The 20120-nt window shown below is 40.6% G+C and overlaps 1 protein-coding gene across 3 annotated transcripts in view; it reads left to right on the plus strand.

The window, feature by feature from the left end:
* LOC126415972 (uncharacterized) overlaps positions 1-20120 on the plus strand; it is a 296810-nt gene that overhangs the window by 97723 nt on the left and 178967 nt on the right. The gene's annotated exons all lie outside the window — the stretch shown is intronic.

The following is a 20120-nucleotide window of genomic DNA, read 5'->3' on the forward strand; positions in this document are numbered from 1 at the left end:
AACACAAACATACACACAAAATTCTAGCTTTCGCAACCAACGGTTGCCTCATCAGGAAAGAGGGAAGGAGAGGGAAAGACGAAAGGATTTGGGTTTTAAGGGAGAGGGTAAGGAGTCATCCCAATCCCGGGAGCGGAAAGACTTACCTTAGGGGGAAAAAAGGACGGGTCTACACTCGCGCGCGCACACACACACATATCCATCCACACATATACAGACACAAGCAGACATATACAGAGGCAAAGAGTTTGGGCAGAGACGTCACTGACATACCTGTTTGTTTTTGTGTCTATCGACGCGCCAGCGCTTTCGTTTGGTAAGTCACATCATCTTTGTTTTTAGATAAAATCTATTTTTGTAATATATAAAATCTTCCCAGTGAATTAAATGTTTGAAGAGATTTCGGGATTGCAGCCAGCGACATATTAACTGGACATAAAACAGTCTTCTTCAGGTGAACCATCGAAGACTGATAAAGATCTTCTATACTCTGCCTTACATAGCACGCTGACAGTATTGCCGTGCATGCGTCAGAGTCACGGTGATAGAAGGCCAGCACCACCTGATGGCAGTGCCCTCGCTGGTGGAACTGCAAGGATCAGTTGTCTTCGGGATTGCCACTCGCTGCTGCAGTCATCAGAGTATTCTGGCATCTTCGTTGGGCACAAGTATCGAGGATGATGGGATTTCGTGCATTATCCTGCTGGTAGCCACTAGATTTTCTGCAATGTGTGTTTCAACGGGCTCTTTTATAATGAAATCCCAAAAAGACATTCCTGTGGCCAGAATTAATGTTTTGTCATACTCCATTGAATATGCGTTGGAGATATGTTTAACCAAGAATATTTTGAACAGACTGAAGGCATCTCAGTGGGCAGCCCCTTGTCTCCCCTGTTTGCAAACGAGGGTGCTGCTGCAGGGCGGCGTGGTCCTTCCGTTACCATTACTGTGATGCATGTGTGGCAATACTATCAGTGCACTATATAAGGCAGAGTGGAGGATGTCTTTGTCAGTCCTTGATGGCCCACATGAAGGTGACTGGCAGTTGTCCAGTTGAAATATTGCGGAGTGGTGTTTATGACGACTGGCTGCAATACTGAAATCTCTTCGAACAAACCTATTTCTAACAGGCCATGGGAAAATATTGCAAATAACTGTTTGAGAAGCAATACTTTCAAAGTAAATTTCCTTTTGCACAAGATGTGTTATGTTACGTGTGGGAATGTGCTATGAATTTTTTAAATCGCAAAGTGTTTGACTCTCATTCAAAACTTAACGATCTGAGCACCAGCCTCTTTCCGGCTCAGAAGATCAGACATTTGTGTCCTCGTTTAAAATTTTACTGGCACATTTGTGTTTGATACATCTTACAGGGTAAGACATACAAAGAAAGGCCAATATTATATGTGAGCTTAGCTTTTCTTGTAGCTATGATATATGTATATTACTTTAAACCTTGAACTTTTCCCATTTGTGTGTTCATGCTACTGAACAGTGGTGTTGCTGTAGGCTGTTTGCATTGTATGACCTGCGCTCTGAATATCTCTGTCATTTACTGGTGAGTTAACGTGATGTGAGCTATGACTGGCTGCCAAAATTGCATCGCAATCTCGATTTCAGTGCTTCAGAAACCAACGTGCTGTGTTTGATGGAATCTGCATTACACTTTTGTAATATGAAAATATGCACAAACCTGTTGCTGTGCATCAAAGAGGTGTTTTTTTTCTCTTTTCCCCCCTCTTTCCTCGTGGGTTTTGTTTCCTATAGTGCCGGGAAGGTGTATGCTGAGGAAAAATCCAGGAATGTTTTTCCTCATCCATATATACACCCTGTCCATACAATCTGTTGTGCTCTTTATCCTCTCAGTGTTCATTTCCTGCAATTTGTCCCCATTTATCATATAACCCTGTATAATAATGAGGCACCATGTCCCTCAACACTTCTGGATATGTGCAGTGAGGTGGGCAGTAATGGCGGTTTTTCAGTATATCTTTAAACAGCTGTTTACCATAAGGTAACCTTATGGTTTTTCAGTATATCCTTAAACAGCTGTTTACCATAAGGTAACCTTATGGTAAACAGCTGTTTAAAGATATACTGAAAAATAGCCATTACTGCCCACGGGACAGTGAAGAGCTTTTATGTTTGTATCTGTAAGCCAAAATGACAATGAAGTTACTTTAAAGTGTTGACAAATATTGAACGTTGTTCTCGCCTGTGTTCATTGTAGCAGTGATTATGTATTAAAATGAAATTTACATTAGTGTACACCGACAAAAGGTGACGGTTTAAATTTACAAGCATAGGAATATGCACATGAAAATGATAAGTTTGGAAATCAGCTGATCAAGGTATAAATACTGCTGATTGTATAACAGCCAGGGTGGAAAATTGAAATGTATTTCAATAAATTTGTGTCTATTCCACACAAAATATTGAATAAATCATTTATATTAAAAAAAAAAAAATAGATTTCCTTGCTGCACACACCACTATTAATGTTTGTTTGTTTTTTTTTTTTTTTTTTTTTTTTTTTTTATATATATATTTAGTACATAATATTTGTATTAATTCTGATTTTTATCATTAGTATCCAGTTAGTTATAACGTCTTTGCTTTGTTCTACTTTTTCCCCTTCAATATATTTGCTAGGCAGGTAAACAATATCATAATTTTATTGTTATCATGCAGATATTTCCAACTTCTACTATAAATGGACTTGAAAACTTAAGACACCTTAAGAACTTCCTTTCAGTATCATTTATGCATTAGTACAATCTGATGACAGGTAAGGGTAATATTTCATAGGTTAACCCACTGTGACCAATTCTTCTAAAGTTGTCATCACTTCTAGGAAACTATTTTGTAGAACCTATGCCAGATAACCCCCCCCCCCCCCCCCCCCCCCCCCCCCCGCCCCTTTTTTAAAATTATTTATGGACGCTCTGACAGCAGTAGGACCTAGTCTCATGGTACTGTCCTGTGTAACAAATGGAAACATGTGGAAAATGCACACCAGTCATTCAGTCATCCATTCTCATTGAAGCTTTGCATGGATACAATTGTACATCAATGAAAAAAGGTAGAAATGCTACTCATCTATGCATAATGTAAGTTAGCAAAACAGTAATTGGAGTAACGTGACTGTATGGCTGGTATACATTTTGCTTTTGTTTACATTTGTTAATCATCCACTCTAACAGGTGGAAGAGTTTTGCATTACCCTGGATATTTACACATTGGAAGCGCTACATTACTGTGAGTACTTGCACTATTTACTGGTACAGGAGAGTTGAGGTCAGTTTTGTGGTATGTTTTTAACGCTGACATGTTAGTGTGAATAGTACACTGTGATACCTTTTTGAAAGCTCTTGAGTGCTTACCAAATAAAAGCTATAGGATTTTATTTTAAAAAGACGTACTGCTCTTCATCTCTTTGTAACCAACAAAGTTATGAGAAAAGCTATTCTGGTAAATGGTCCCCTTTTGTTACCTTAACAACATTTGCCTGTTACATTCTATTTTGCTTCTGGACAAAATCTATATGGGCTGGACAAACACAGAGAGAGAGAGAGAGAGAGAGAGAGAGAGAGAGTGTTCCCCTAAAACAATTAAATGCCTCTCTTTTTAAAAAAGCTGATCGTTTTTAGCTAAGCATCCCATTCAGCTGTCTGTTGTATGTTCAACCATTTCACTATACTGATGGATAGATTTACCTTGATTGTTAAATTAGTTATTTGCCCTGCTACCAGGTTCTCTCCTTAGTTTTCAGTGCCTACTTTTGTTCTGACGCTGGAACGGAGGGTACAGTATGAGGGGTGTTCAATAGATAATTCATCACTTTTTTCTGAAGGCAGGCTGGTTTTATTCAGGTTTCCAATACACCATATTATTCCCCACTCTTACGGTTACAAAACCCCATTTTTTTTCAACAAAATTTGTGTTCAGTGCGACGATTGTGTGCTCACTGGGAGGGCCTACATGCCCGCATGGTACTTGACTGCTGGTCGACATTGGAGCCACCGTAATGCTGCATCAATAACCTACCCTCATCCACATACTGCTTCCTATGGAGTGCATGATTCATTGGGTCAAATGGATGGTAGTTGCAAGGTGTGAGATCAGGGGCTCTGGGGTAGGTGAGGAAGAACAGTTTAATGAATCTTTGTGAGGCCATGCAGTGTCACGGGGAAGAACTACGTTTGCATTTTTGTTATGACAAACACACTGAAGTTGTTTCTTTAATTTCCTGAGTGTAGCAGAATACACTTCAGAGTTAAATGTTGCACCAGAGGGAGGACATAAAGCAGAATAACCCTTCAGAGCCCCAGAATACAGTTGCAGTGACTTTATTGGCTGAGGGTGTGCCTTTGAACTTTTTCTTCAGAGGAGAGGTATTGTGGCGCCTCTCCATGGATTGCCATTTTCTTTCCAGTTCAAAGTATTGAACCTATGTTTCATTACCTGTGATGACCTTTGACAAAAAGTTGTCATGATCAGCCTTGTACAGCACAAGAAATTCCATATAGATGATGCTTAGTTGCTCTTTATGGTCTTCTATTAGGTGCCAAGGACTTCAGTGGTTGCACACTTCGAATACCGCAACTGGTGGACAAGTGTCTCAGCACTATCAACAAAGACATCCCAGTGGAGCAGCAAGGTGTTAATGATCCATCAGTTACCTTGAATGAGAATGTCTGCATGTTTCAACATTGCAGAAGCTGCAGCTGTGTGCGGCCATCCAGTATGCAGGAAATTGGACAGGTTTGCGGGACCTTGTTGTGATGAAGACAGACACCACACCCAACAAGTAACCTTGCTTTTTTTCACTGCCAGATCTCTGTACACATTCTGCAGAGGCCAATGGATATCTGTGATGCTCTGGTTTTATGCCATAAGAAGCACAACGACAGACAGTGCTCTGCTTGAAATTCACTTCCATTACCAGTGCCATTTTTAAGGTTACTTGTAGGGCCTCTATGTGTCAGAACTTATGAAACTATAGGGACTGAAGCAGAAATGTTACACGATGTCCCACAACAAACTCTGCAGTTTTTCAACTAAAGTCCCCCCCCCTCCCTCCCCCCCCCAAATAAAAATGTGTAGCATTACTCATTAAATGCCCCTCGTATCTGTTTTCTCTAGTGTTAACCATTCCATCTCTGCATAATCTCCCCAGAATTAAATATGTATTCAGACCTACTATAAATGTTAACAGTTCATTTACATTTGATCAACCGCAGTACCAGATTTCCTTTCTGACCTGGTAAGGTAAATGACGAATTGAAATTTTCACATATCAAGTTGTATATATGTTTTGATCTTGTCAGATTTTCTGAAAACTTCCCCAACTCTGGTTACAGTAGTGTAGATCAAATAACTTTAGGACTAACTTCACATGTTCTTGAGGTGAGCAATATTTCTTTTTGAAATTTTCCTCATAGTCCTTCCACGACTTGAATGCTACTGGGTGTGTGGTTCCCCACTCTGTTGCATGCTCTTCAAAATAATTGAGGACAAACTCTACTTTCTCATGATGTCCCATCACTTTGGTGACTACTTTTGTGAAGCTTAAATAGAATGATTAGGGTCTGTGTCCTGTTTAAATTTCAGTTTAGAAACTGTTGTATTGTATTTGTCCATGGTCCCAATTGAATTACGCATAGTAACTTTGCAGGAACCCCTAACCTCTTATCTCTCTTTGTCGTTTTAACCCCTTCTTTAGTTTTTTCTAGTTTTACCCAGAGGCTCCTAAATTCTGCTTCATTCTTCCCAGAGTTCCCTTTAAAATGAGGTGAACTCATTGACATTTTTATTCTTTGTTTTACTTTTTGTTCTATGATCTCATCCCCCCCCCCCCCACCCTCCTCCAGTATTATTAAATTAGAATTTGATGTAACTATCCCATCTACATCTTTGGCTTGTTCTAATACCCCTAGGGTCTATTCTAGAGCACAGTTGACCTTAAGATTAGCACAGCAAATGTCTGCAAATTAAGTTGGACTCTGCCTTCTGTTTTGTATAAGTGTTAATCTCAGATTATGTCATCATGAACCCTAGGGTCTTCTTTGACAGATGACGTTGTGATTTTCATGTTGCAACACATCTTGCTGGGGATATGAAGATACAGGCCTGTGTATCCCTAGATGGAATTATGTAATTGATTTTCACCACTCCTTATGAAATTAATTAAATAAAAAGGTGGGGTGCAACAGTTCACTCCTTTCTGCAATTTGTCAGATAAATAAGGACTTGCCTACAAAACTGCCCATAGCCTGGAGCAGGTGTTTCACTAGTGTTCAAATTACATAGGGGCAGGGGGAAGGGCTGCAGGTGAGCAACAGAGATGCTGAAATCAGTATACTGCTCTTAACAAATGTGGAAAAAATCGAGGTAACCTTCTCAGTGTGGGAAAAGCCATGAATCCCAAAGCTCTGGAATCTTACTTATTGATGGAAAATGATAAATAAATTAGACAAGAAAACAATCTTGAGGGGTTTTTCCAGCCTTAAGGAAAAATTACTGTTTGTACTCAGGTAGAACTAATCAGAAGGAAATAAACAAGTAGGTGCTGGGCATGAGAGTAACTGAGATGGGAAATGAAGGGGCAAGCATAAGAGCATGATGGTACAACAGATACATTGATGTGCAGTTGGTGGGTTCCATGTAGTACCACATTGCAAACATGTGCTGTTACCGTGATTATGATTATAGTATGCATGTTCTTAAGATGCAGTTGGATTCCTTTGCTATCAAAGTACCAAAGTAGAACACGGTGCAACAAAGATAGCAGCTGACCTGCATGACAATCATCCTGATGTACCAAAACCAGCTGTCCGTGACTAGATGATGTCTCTTGGTTTCATTACTTCCGTGATGACACAGTGGTGTGGCTACTGTAGAATAAAGTAGTTCCATACTACCAACTGGAGTAGGTTGCATACTGACTACTCCTAAGGTATTATAGGCAGAGGGGCAGGTAAGATTCCTGATATTTAGGTTGGTCATTCTGTGGTGGTGCCAGATCAACAGCCCTGTGAAAAACAATGTCTCCATTTTGTGCAGTTACAAGTTGGAAAGAGTTAAATAATAAAGAAGTTGTTATTAACACAAAATATGTTTTAATTTATTTAATAGACATTATACAGTCCACAATACAGGGTGTTTTCAAAAAGAATGTATGTAATTCGAACACACACATTTATTACACTGTAAGATGTACAACCCCAAAACTTGTGACACACATTTACGAATCTCTCGAGTTTTGATTACAGATGCTCCACAAGTGTCATGAACAATAATATATCGATACTCTAATTACTCCCATACTTGGGTAAGCAGGTTCATCGTCACTGATGTTATGGCAGTACGGACCCGGTTCTTTAATTCTTCTAGGTTCTGTGATAGTGTTGGTGCATAAACATTGTTCTTAATGAAACCTCACAGGAAGAAGCTGCAGGGTGTCAAATCAGTGACCATGGAGACCAACTGATAAGTGCCAAGTCACTGGCTGATTGACAACCAATCGTTCAGCTTAATAAAAAAGTTTTGTAACATCAAAGAAAAATGGGCTCTAAACAGATGAATTGGATATCACACAAAACACATTGACTTTGTGTGAATTTGTACATGCTCAGTGTGTGCGCGCAGGTTCTGTAGGCCCTAAGTTCGAACGTTATGAATGTGGGGTGTTTGAAAAGTCCATGCAAGAATAAAAAATACTTACGTGTTTGGGGTAAACCTTTTTTATTTTTGACATAGTTTCCTTACAGACTTATACACTTTTTCCAATGCTGTTCTTATTTGTTGATCCCTTCCAAATAATAGGAATTGTTCAAGTCTACAAAATAGCTATTAGTTGCTGCAATCACCTCCTCATTTGAATAAAATCTGTGTCCCGCCAGCCATTTCTTCAAATTGGGGAACAAATAGTAGTCTGAGGGAGCCAAGTCTGGAGTGTGTGTGTGGAGGGGGGGAGACGACAAGTTGGAATCCTATTTCCATTAATTTTGTGACCACAACTACTGAGGTGTGTGATGGTGCATTGTCATGATGGAAACGGACTTTTTTGCGGTCCAATCGCTGGCATTTTTCGTGCAGCTCGGTTTTCAAATGGTTCAGTAACGAAGAATATATGTGCCTGTAATAGTTTTACCCTTTTCCATATAATCGATGAGGATTATCCCTTGCGAATCCCAAAAGACAGTCGCCATAACCTTTCCAGCCGAAGGAATGGTCTTCGCCTTTTTTGGTGCAGATTCTCCCTTAGTAACCCATTGTTTAGATTGTTGTTTGGTCTCAGGAGTATAGTAATCTATCCATGTTTCATCCACAGAGATGAAACTGTGCTTAAAGTCGTGCAGATTCTTCCTGAACAGCTGCAAACAATCCTTGCAACACTTCACACGATTCCGTTTTTGGTCAAGCATGAGCAATCGCGGAACCCATCTTATGGATAGCTTTCCCATATCCATATGTTTATGAAAAATATTATGTACTCGTTCATTCAAGATGCCCACAGCACTAGCAATCTCGCGCACCTTAACTCACCAACTCACTCATGGATTTTATCAATGATTTCTGGAGTCGTAACCTCCACAGGGCATCCAGAACGTTCAGCATCACTTGTGCCCATATGGCCACTCCAAAAATTTTGATATCACTTACAAACTGTTCTAGTCGAAGGTGCAGACTCACTGTAATGTTTATCAAGGTTCTCTTTAGTCTCCTGAGGTGTTTTGCCTTTCATAAAGTAATGTTTAATCACCACACGAAGTTCTTCTTCGTCCATTTTTGACAATCACTCGACTTCCTTGATTCACACGAATGCCAAACACAAAGAAATAGACCAATATGTCAGAAACTTGGTGTGCATTCTTTCCAAAGATGCTACCACGTACCCCGGCCGGTGCAGCCAATTGGTTCTTGGCACTTCAGTCTGGAACTGCGCGACCGCTGTGGTCACAGGTTCGAATCCTGCCTCGGGCATGGATGTGTGTGATGTCCTTAGGTTAGTTAGGTTTAAGTAGTTCTAAGTTGTAGGGGACTGATGGCCTCAGATGTTAAGTGCCGTAGTGCTCAGAGCCATTTGAACCATTTGAGCTACTAACTAAACATGACCTTGATATGCGCTAGTGGTGCCATATCTCATACTTCGCACGGACTTTTCAAACGCCTCTCGTATGTTGTTCACTTTCCCACTAAGGTGTAAAGTAGCTTCATCTGTGAATGTGAAGCAATGTGCGAAAGTGTTGTCATTGTGAATAGGAGTTTGAAGCTTGTCAGGAAGTGCCACATATTTGGGTTTGTCATCATGGTGTAGAACCTGTAACAGCCGTAACTTGTACGGCTTCATAACCAACAGACATCTCAAAATATGCCGAATTGTTATTGTAGGCAGTTGTAATTCCCGACTGACATGACGAGTTGGTTTTGTAGGACTAAATTGGAAAATGGTTTGAATTTGTGCGACATTTTTGTCAGAAACAGAAGGGCAGCCAGGACTGTTTCCTTTACATACAATCCGCTGTCTACAAACTGTCTATACCGTCTCCGAATATTCCATCCGTTCAGATGACCTGTATGGTACTCCAGCATGAAACATCTTTGCATTGTAATCATAATCACAGAATTACACTTTGCAAACTTGAGAACACAAAATTATTTCTGCTGTGGAGTAGCCATTTTGCAACATCTTATGGTAACCAAGCAAACAGAAGACAACCGATATTTAGTGGCAATGAATATAAACTAGACATTGTATTCTGTCCTCCAACAACCAAGCTGTGGTGCAGCAATCTATAATTTTGACAACATAATACTTTGCGCAGCCCGTGGTCTTGAGGTAGCGTACTTGCTTCCTGCGCACGGGGTCCCGGATTCGATTCCCAGCGGGGTCAGGAATTTTCTCTGCCTCGTGATGGCTGGGTGTTGTGTGTTCATCATCATTTCATCCTCACTGACTCGTAAGTCGCTGAAGTGCTGTCAACTAAAAAGGACTTGCAATACGGTGGCTGAACTACCCCGCATGGGGCCTCTCGGCCAACAGTGCCATATGATCATTTCATTTCATTCTTTTTGAAAGACTCTGTATAATGAATTCATATAACAACTTAGGGCCTAATGCTGTGCGTGAAATAGTATGAAGTGATTGACACAAATAGCAATTTTTATGTTTGTTGCCGTGGCGAGCAACTTACTAATGTGTCACTGTAGTGGGAAAAAGTTAAATAAAATATCTCCATAGAACTATGCAACTATCATTCACAAGCAAAACGTTTAATGTGCAGTGCACATTTTAATACTTCACATTGGTAGACTGGGTTGGTGGGACTCTTGGCTTACCCCTCGTCTTGATATGAAGTTCTGCCAGTTCATAATTCACCCCCCCCCCCCCCCCCCCACCAAATTATCTATAAAAATTAACAGATTAACAGAAGACGCCAGCAGACTCCATTTTTGTCATGTTGACTGCGGTAAATATGTAATGGAAAAATTTTTATAAGAAACCCAGAGTGTGTAGTCATCACTTCTAGGTGTGTTCTTTCAATATCTGCTAAGTGCAACAGTGTTAACAATCTCAAGAAAGGTAAATGGATTTCTACAACATGTGAACATGAAAATATTTTGTAATTGCATACGTGGCAGCTGTCACAAAATGTCTCGTTTACATGTACTACTGTTATTTATTACTTTTCTAATAATTAATTTTATTTTTCTGTTTGGTGATTACTTATACGGATTTGGTAATTCAGTGAATAATAACTCATTACAATTGTTGCAAATGGTTTTGTTCGTCCCTGTACATCTTACCCTATAGCAGGTCTAGGAAAGAGAGTCAGTGATAAAATATCTGATCCTATGAACTAATTTTCACAGATGTGCCTGTGCAAAGACTGTTGGTGGCTCAAGGAGCCAAAAGCTGCTGGACAAAGAGCTTCACGGTCTTCCTCCATGTCTAAAGCTACTTCAGAAATGTCCTCCCAGCAAGCCCCTAAAGAGAAGCGAGAGGACAAGCAAACAAAGAAGTCTGCTAAGAAAAAGGACCCTGCACTGGCCTCAACATTACCACTCCCTACCAATTCTGCACTCGAGGATGAGGTGGATATCATAAAGTCCCTTGAGGACTTGGATCACACTGATGCCTCATCCACAATAGGAATGGATACAAATACTCAATTGGTGGTAGCAGGTGCCCCTGAGACGTAACCTGCTTGCTTGTGTGCTTCATGCCTTCTCAGCCTCACAATAACATCATCTTCCAGTGGAACTGGTGCAGTTTTTCCACCACGTGGCTGAGCTGTGGCATCTGTTAAGCTATACACCTGCTTTCTGCATTGCCCTCCAGGAAACCTGGTTCCCGTCAATGCGGACCCCTGCCCTCTGCGGCTATAGCAGTATTACAAGAACTGTAGTGACTATAATAGTGTGTCAGGTGGAGTTTGTGTCTATGTCGTGAACTCAGTCTACAGTGAACCTGTGCCACTTCAAACTCTTCTTGAAATTGTGGCTGTCAGGATAAGGACAACAGAACAAATAACTGTCTGCATCTTTCTCCAGATGGTGCAATACCCCTGAACGCATTGGCTGCACTGGTTCATCAACTCCATAAACCTTTCCTACTTTTGGGAGATTTTAACACCCATAACCCCTTGTGGGATGGCACTGTGCTTACTGGCAGAGGTAGAGATGTCGAAACTTCCCTGTCTCAACTTGACCTCTACCTCTTAAATAATGGGGCCCCCACAGATTTCAGTGTGGCTCGTGGCACTTACTTGGCCCTTGATTTATCCGTCTGCAACCTAGGACTTCTCCCATTTGTCCACTGGAGAGTCCATGATGACTTTGTGGTAGTGGCCACTTTCCCATCTTCCTGTCACTCCCCCCAGTGCCATTCCTCTGGACGTCTACCAAGATGGGCTTTAAACAAGGCAGACTGGGAAGCTTTCACCTCTTCCGTCACTGTTGAGTCACCCCCACGTGGTACCATCGATGTGGGAGTTGAGCGGGTCACTAGAACAATCGTTTCTGCAGCAGGAAATTTAATCTCATGCTCTTTAGGGTGCCCCAGCATTGGCCATACATGGCTAACACATGGCTACCTCCTCCGTCGCGAGGACCCACCTCGGTGTGACTGTGGCTCACATGTGACTGTCGCCCTCATCCTGCTGGACTGCCCACTTTCAGCCCCTCTGCGGTGGACTTTTAACCTTCCCAGCACCCTACCTTCGGTGTTGGGCAACAATGCCTCAACAGCAGGTTTAGTTTTATGTCTTATTCATGAGGTTTTTTTTTATCATACCATCTAAGAGTGGGAATTAAGCCTTCTCTCTGAGGCCGCCACATTCCCTCCATTTTGACTCTGTCACACTTTCTTTGTATTTGTTTGTCTTGGTGGTCATCTTTTCCCTACATGTGTTCATCTCGCCTTATCTTTTTGAGGTGGGCATTTTAATGTGTTGCAGAGTGGCTGGCTCATCCTCTTTTATTATTGTGATCAACCAGCCCAGACCATCTGCTCTATGATTTTTATACCACCTTCCACTTTTCCGTGTGGTGTATCTTTTCCCTGTTGTTTGTTCATTCCATTCATTCTCTTTTTAGGTGTGGTTATCCATCCCCCCCCCCCCCCCCCCCCTACTTTCTCAAATACACTTTGGGAGGTTTTGTTGTACCTTAAACCTTGCTTGCGCCAGGAAAAAGGGACTGATGACCCTGTAGTTTGGTCCCTTTATACCCCAAACAAACAAACCAACCAACCAACACTTTATTCAACATGCAAACGTCGCTACAGGTTATGTCATGTTCGATATGCTTGCCACCATTGGCGACGATGTGGCACAGACGAAAAGTGAAATTCTGCATGTCTTGCTGCAGTGTCAGAGCATTGATGCTGTTGATGACCTCATGAATGGCTGTTTACAGCTAAGCAATGGTTTTGTGGTTATTGTTGTACACGTTGTCTTTAACATAGCCCCACAAAAAGGAGTTGCACATGTTCAATCCCGGAGAATATGGTGGCCAATCGAGGCCCATGCCAGTGGCCTCAGGGTACCCCAGAGCCAGAATGCAGCCCCAGAGTGCTCCATCAGGACATCAAACACACTCCTGCTTTGACAGGGTCGAGCTCCGTCTAGCATGAACCTCATCTTGTCGAAATTAGGGTCACTTTGGATAATGCGGATGAAATCACCTTCCAAAACCTTCACGTGCCATTTGGTAGTAGTCATCGTGCCATCAAGGAATATCGCACCGATTATTCCGTGCCTGGACATCGCACACCACACAGTCACCCGTTGAAGGTGAAGAGACTTCTTGATCATGAAATGCGATTTCTCAGTCCCCCAAATGCGTCCGTTTTTCTTGTTGATGAACCCAGGCAAATAAAGTGGGCTTCATCGCTAAACAAAACTATACTAATTCCCATAGTGCCCCACGGCCAATCGTGTAGTTTGAATGTCCTAATGCAAACTGTTCATAAGTTATGACGATCTTATTTCATATAGTTCAAATAATTGCCACCCTATAAGTGCAGTAGACTCTTGACTATCTGGCCTAATGTGGTGGAAGGTCTAGCCAGATAAGAAAAAAGGCCAGATAGGCCAGAGTTCAGGGAATTCTCCCTTTTGACCCAAGCCATATCATTCGAAACACCATTTTTTATACTGAAACCCAATTTTATCAACATTTTCTGATATCTTACATAATACATGCTAGTTATTATTGTTTGTTATGTACTTGTTCATACTGCAGCCTTGAAAAATTATTACAGGAAACACTAAACGATCTACTTTGTAAAGTATGAATGTTTGATTGCATACTTGTGAAGAGCCAGGCCTAAAATAACGTGTGAAACTTACAGGTTTGAGTTTCTAAAAAAAACCTTTGATATGTGGCTGTTTCCCTCTTTTATTCCCCCTTCCATGCTGCAATATACCTCCAATTACACAAACAGATGATATCATCTGTGTTGCTTCCTCCTATTCACTAATGTACTGCATTGCTGCCTCAGTTGTCTTGAACCCTTCTGAATGTGGGATGATATTTGTGCTGTCATGTAAGTTTTCCCCCACCTCTTGTATGTCTTCTCCCTGAACTGTCATTTCCACATTATCATTATCAGTTAGTTCATGAACTTCGTTACTGTCATCCATTCTGTGACATCTTGTGCATTGACGTCCTCACAGCTCAGTAAATTTTTGTGCAACAAAATAAAATCATCATTTTCATTTTTTACTTTGGTTTTCACAAGTGGAGACTATGTTAAAATGTCTGTTTTCATGGTCTAGAAGAATTTTTCCAGACCTTTCAAGTGATACTTTCAGAATCTCTTCCCACACTTAAGCCAACCACCTTATGACATCCAGCAAGTCAGTGCTCTTCAGAATGGTTACACAGTCTTCATTATCATCAGTCCCCGATGTCAGTTAGCTGAGAAGACAACAGCTCATCTGTAGACACAATGAGCTTTTTTTTATCACCCATTTCAGACTTTTTACAATTTAACAATGCACGCGCTTTTGATGTCTGATGTGCAACTGGAGAAGGAAATAATACAGGGTTGCCAACATAGCTATCCTCTATGTGTGTTCATTGTTGTTTGTGAGTGCTGGAAGAGGGCTTCTAAGTATCGTTTGTTGAAGAATGGTTCCATTAATTTATTCAGTATTAATAATACAGATTGTATCATATAATTTTTGACTGCAGGTGTGCTAGAAGCTCAGGCGACGTGTAAAACATTTTTAAGGGCCCCACAACAGCACAACTGGTGCCTCTTTCGAAAAGTACAGTATGAACAACAAATTAATCCTCATTTATTATGGAGAAGTATTACTATGATATAAATTAAGTAGGCTGGATAGTGTGGTGGCTGGATGGTCACAAGCTGGATAGTTCAGAATCTATGTAATGAGTACAGATAATAACTGATCTCATAACAATCTGTGGAAATGGCTTATAATCTGTGTGATTAGTTTAAATGTACTTACAGGCAGTTAACAGCAGAATAAAAAATAGAAATTTGGTACGTTTACAATGATACGCTAAATACGTGGAGTTAGACAATAGCCAGTAACTGTTGAACATCTTTTAACATATGTTCTTTATGCTCAGATAACAGTAACTACACAATTGGTATTAAATTTTTAAGTACGAAACTAGTGCTTCAAGTGCAATGACAACTGCATGCATGTTGATGAACAAGTCCTACCAAAAGTCAATTAGCAAAATGAAATTTATCAGGCAGCGGTTCATTGATTGCTTTCTGGAATACAGTGCAGAGGTTCACTGTTTTCCAAGTCAGTTCTGAGGCGCTGCCCCAAAATGATGAGTTGTTTACGGCTCGGAGTAAAACTAAGTTGCTGGGCAATTACACATGGTGCAGTCAAACTTCTGTGCCCATTGCCTGTGTTTGACATCAAAGTGCAATAACCACTCACAGATGGCAGGTAGCAGCAGCAGTAGCAGTAGAAACTATGTCTGGGGGGATGCAGAAAACGTTGCAGTTGTTATCGTAATGTGGAAACTTGAGTGATTTATCTGACACCCGAAAGGGCATGATCATTGGCTTTCAGGCCAAAGGTGGAAGCATTTCTGAAAAGGCTTAGTTTGTAAACTGTTCATATGCCACCGTTGTTAAGGTATAACATGCGTGATGAAATGGTGCTATTCAAAACCAGTGCTGAGACAACTGTGGTGCACCAAAGGCCATATATGATAGATCTAGATGACGACTGTGGAGATTTAATGGGCAAATAGGTGTGCAGCTGTTGAGCAATTGACTGCCCTGATGAATCAAGGGACTACAAACAGTGTCTCCTCACTGACCATTCAGCGATCGTTGCTACATATGGGCCTTCGCAGCAGGCACCTGGTCCACACGCCCGTGCTGACTGCTGTTCACCACTGACAAAGGCTGGAATTTGCACATCAGTACTGTAGCTGGGCATTGACTGAGTGGCGACAGGTGCCCTTTTCCGATGAATCACGTTTTATACTCCATCGGGCATGAAATGTTTGAAAGCGAACACTGTACAACAATCTTCAGGAGGGTCCAGGCTGGAGGAGGGAGCTCATGCTCTGGGGGAATGTTTTAGCGGCATTAGCTGGGTGATACTGTCATTCGGGAAGGTGCAATGGATCACACAAAGAGCATCTATCATTGGGAACCATGGCCATCTCTACACGCAGTTTGTTTTTCCTTGGCACAATAGCATGTACCAGCAGAACAATACATCATGTCACATAGCTTGCAGTGTAAGTGCACAGTTCGAAGAGCACCAGGGTAAGTTTACCATACTCCACTGGCTACCAAACTCCCTGGATTTGAACCCAGTCGAGAACCTGTGGGACCACCTCCATAGGGTAGCTCACGCTGTGGATCCTCACGCAAGAAACCTAGTGCACTGGAGTTGACATGGCTCCACATACCTGTCGTTAACTTACAGAACCTCATTAATTTTCTTTGGGCATGTCTTGTGTTGGTCTGTGCTGCAGTAAGTGGTTATTCAGGATTTTGACAAGTGATTGGATAGTATAATAGTCACAGCATATCTCTTGCACGATATAGCTCTGAGTACAGCAGTGATGTTTATACAATCGACCCTTAGTCTTCAGCTAGGTCTGAAATTAGTTTTTGAATCCCAGCAAACAGACTCGTGGAATTGATTAAAATCAGTGGTAGGTTCCTTGAACTATTCATTTACTTCATGTCTTAAGAAAAATCACATAGTTTACTAATTACAGAATACAATTCGCCCTTTAGGTTTAACATAGTTTTCTTTAATTTATTTGTTTGTTGACTGAATTCAGTCTGTTTGTCAAGCAAGCCTGTAATATGTTCCTCGAGTCTCCTAGTTTGCTCATCAATTTTTAGATCTGTTCTATTGAATTCAGTATTTATTTTTCACATTTTGATGTTTATTTGTTTAATTTTATCTGAAAGCTCCTCCATTTTTCTTGTTGGTGGCATATAATCTACGTAAAAAAAATTAAAAAAAATTCCTTGTGGTATTCAAATAACTTTCCCTTACATTAAAACATGCCAACTAATGTTTTCTGAAAATTTAAGCACTGTTATTTTTTCCAAAAAGTGTTTATATTTCTGGAACTAGAAAAACAGCATTTGACGAGACGCTCCAGGACGCCATAACATGCAATCCACTATTGCACTCCACCATGTGTGACAGTGTATGAGGCAGCAACATGATGTTGAGATGAGACAATGAACTGATGTCAAAGCCCATGCTTGATGACAGACGTGCTCCATTTTGCCACAGCAAAGCCGAGTACATGTCCCTACAACCCTTTCCTGTAAAGAGAACGTGAGAAAGTGAGTGCTAAAAGCACTTATGACCATTTGATATGTGTAACCATTGACTGCCCCAGCAGACTTGACTTGCTGTTGAAGTTGTATGGGCCGACTGTGTATGGATCTTCATCCCACTCATACCATGTAGATTTCCTCACAGTTAATTTCATGCAGCTCTGTACATTGAGCAGAGGAATCCTTATGTGGATAATACTGAAAATATTAATGGAAATAAACATTTCTGCCTGATTTGCAGTTGATGTGATCCAAGCCAAATAAAATCTGAAAGGTTTGAATAATTGTCAATAAACATACTGAAGAAGTTAGCTTACCGTATTTACTCGAATGTAAGCCGCACATTTTTTCCGGTTTTTGTAATCCAAAAACCCGCCTGCGGCTTAGAATCGAGTGCAAAGTATGCGGAAGTTCTGAAAAATGTGGGTAGGTGACGCCACAACCAACTTCTGCCGTCGAATATATGTAGCGCTACACAGGCATGCTTTGCAGGCACAAAGAGAAATACTGGCGCGAAAACCTCTGCGTCAGTAAATAAATTAAAAAAAGATGGAAGGCGAGCTTTTTTCTCCGCCTCGAGTTTCGACCACTGCATTTTCGTACATTATCCAACGAAGTAAATACAAATTCCGTATTGTTCATCTTCGAATGTAACAGCATTTCAGTGTACTACGAAAATCCAACTGACAAGACTGTTGGGGATGTTTGTCAAGGTGGCCAGCTCTACGTTCTGAGTTTTTTTCCTACCTGTGAGATGAGATGGTTGCTAATAGGAACTTTTATGAATGGTGCATCACATGCATTATTCTCTTCACCATAAGAATAATATGAATATAAACATTTTGCCATGTATTCTTTCGTGTTTGCTGCTATCTCATTTAAATCTTGTCTGCCTAATAAACTACGAAACTAGAGTGAGACAACAGCAAACGCGGAAGAATATACATATCATGTCATGTTTGTATTCGTATTATTCTTATGCCTAATACAGTCAGAAACGAAGCAAGGTCAATTGATTAGGATTTTAAATCTAAGATGACTCTAATTTCTATGCAGAATATAATGTACTAAAGAGGCATCTGCAAACGGAGAAAATTTTTCGCTAAACTCTCGTTCAGAACGTCTTCTGTCATACGCAGTCTATTATTTGGTTCTTGTTGATCATTATCAAAGAAAGCAGCAGTGTAAGTAACAGCATATAGCAGTCTCTTGCCATTGTTTCGCTAATGAGACGATTCCTCTCTCTCTGGTTTTTTTTTTTTTTTTTTTAATTGTAAGTGGCGGTAGCGCGCCCAAAAGCAAGCCATGTCGCGATCGGCGACAGGTCATAAACACTCACTATCAGAATGCGACAAACAATGCATGACACAGTACAGTAATGCATTTTCAGCTTAGAGTGACGTAAACACCTATAACAAAGAGAACGGTACTTAGATCAAAGAATATTAAGCAATCGATTCAAGCCAGATGAAGCACGTGAAAAAGGAAGGGTACCCGTATAAATACGGACCCGCCTGACACATAGCAATGGCTATCTGGTAAAGCTTAACTGCTAAGCTTACGACTTGAACCAAACTATTGTAGCTGTATCGTCATTCAATCGACCTAAATTGTGTCTCATATTACAATGGACCAACTTTGTTTCGATTTGGAGGCGCGGCCTAAAACTTTTCTTTCCCCTTCAATTTCGAGTCTCAAATTTCAGGTGCGGCTTAGATTCGGGAAAATTTTTGTCTCTTGATTTCGAGTCTCATTTTTCAGGTGTGGCTTAGATTCGAGTGAGGCTTAGATTCGAGTAAATACGATATATGAGTGTATGTGAGCTTTTAATTTGATTATAACAAAACTAAATTGAACTACACACAATTAATGACAGTTTGCTTGTAAACTTTGAGTGTATTAAGGAATTAATGTTTAAAACTAATTAATACATGTTATAGAAAATTCTTAATGTTTGATTTCATCTTTTGAGAAAAGTTCCAAACAGATTACAGCAGGACTTATTTGAATGAAGTGTAGAATGTACTTGAACTGACTCCCATATTTGCCAAATGAAATGCAACAATAATGGAAATGAAAATCTTACTCAGGCTGATGTTTTTGATGTTATTACATGGTTTATCAACACGGTGACTGCTGCATGCATAGTGATGGATGTTTCACCACCAGGCCAGGCCAGTTTAGGCTACAGAGTCCAGCGTGAGGCTGTGCTGTGGCCACTGGTGGGCACACAGCATCAGACTTAAGGATCTACTGTGGCTGGTGGTGGCCTTGTGGCAGTCAAGTGTTAAATAAGGATTGAGGAAAATTAGATAATAGTTCTTAATGAGTCTTTGACCATCTGTAGCACGTAGTTACATTTTCCTTAATTCAGTACATTCCATTTGACCCTTAACATTTATGTTGAGGGGATTATAATTAAGTAATGAGATTCGTGGCTCAAACCTGGCCATTTTATTGATTTCTCTTGTTTCACTGTTTTAAGACTGTGTAGGTGATACTATGAGTTTTACATTGTGTGAGCAAGAGTCATTTGGAGCTTTTCAAATGAATGAAAAATTTACATCTGTTTCAGATATTTGTGATTACATTGTAGATACTATTTTTGCTCAAGAGAAATGTTAAAAATGATAAGTTAGGCTGAGAAAGTTTGGTAGATTGTGGAAGATATCTGGTGAGTGCGGAGGATGGTTGATCCTCCTGGTGGTCCAAGCTGCTGTTTAAAGATTTATATCTTTGCGTTGTAATATTGAAGGCTTTGCAAAGCAGCAGAACTCTCCATCACATGTTTAATACT

The sequence above is a fragment of the Schistocerca serialis genome, chromosome 1, assembly GCF_023864345.2.
Source record: "Schistocerca serialis cubense isolate TAMUIC-IGC-003099 chromosome 1, iqSchSeri2.2, whole genome shotgun sequence".
Classification (NCBI taxonomy): Eukaryota; Metazoa; Arthropoda; class Insecta; order Orthoptera; family Acrididae; genus Schistocerca; species Schistocerca serialis.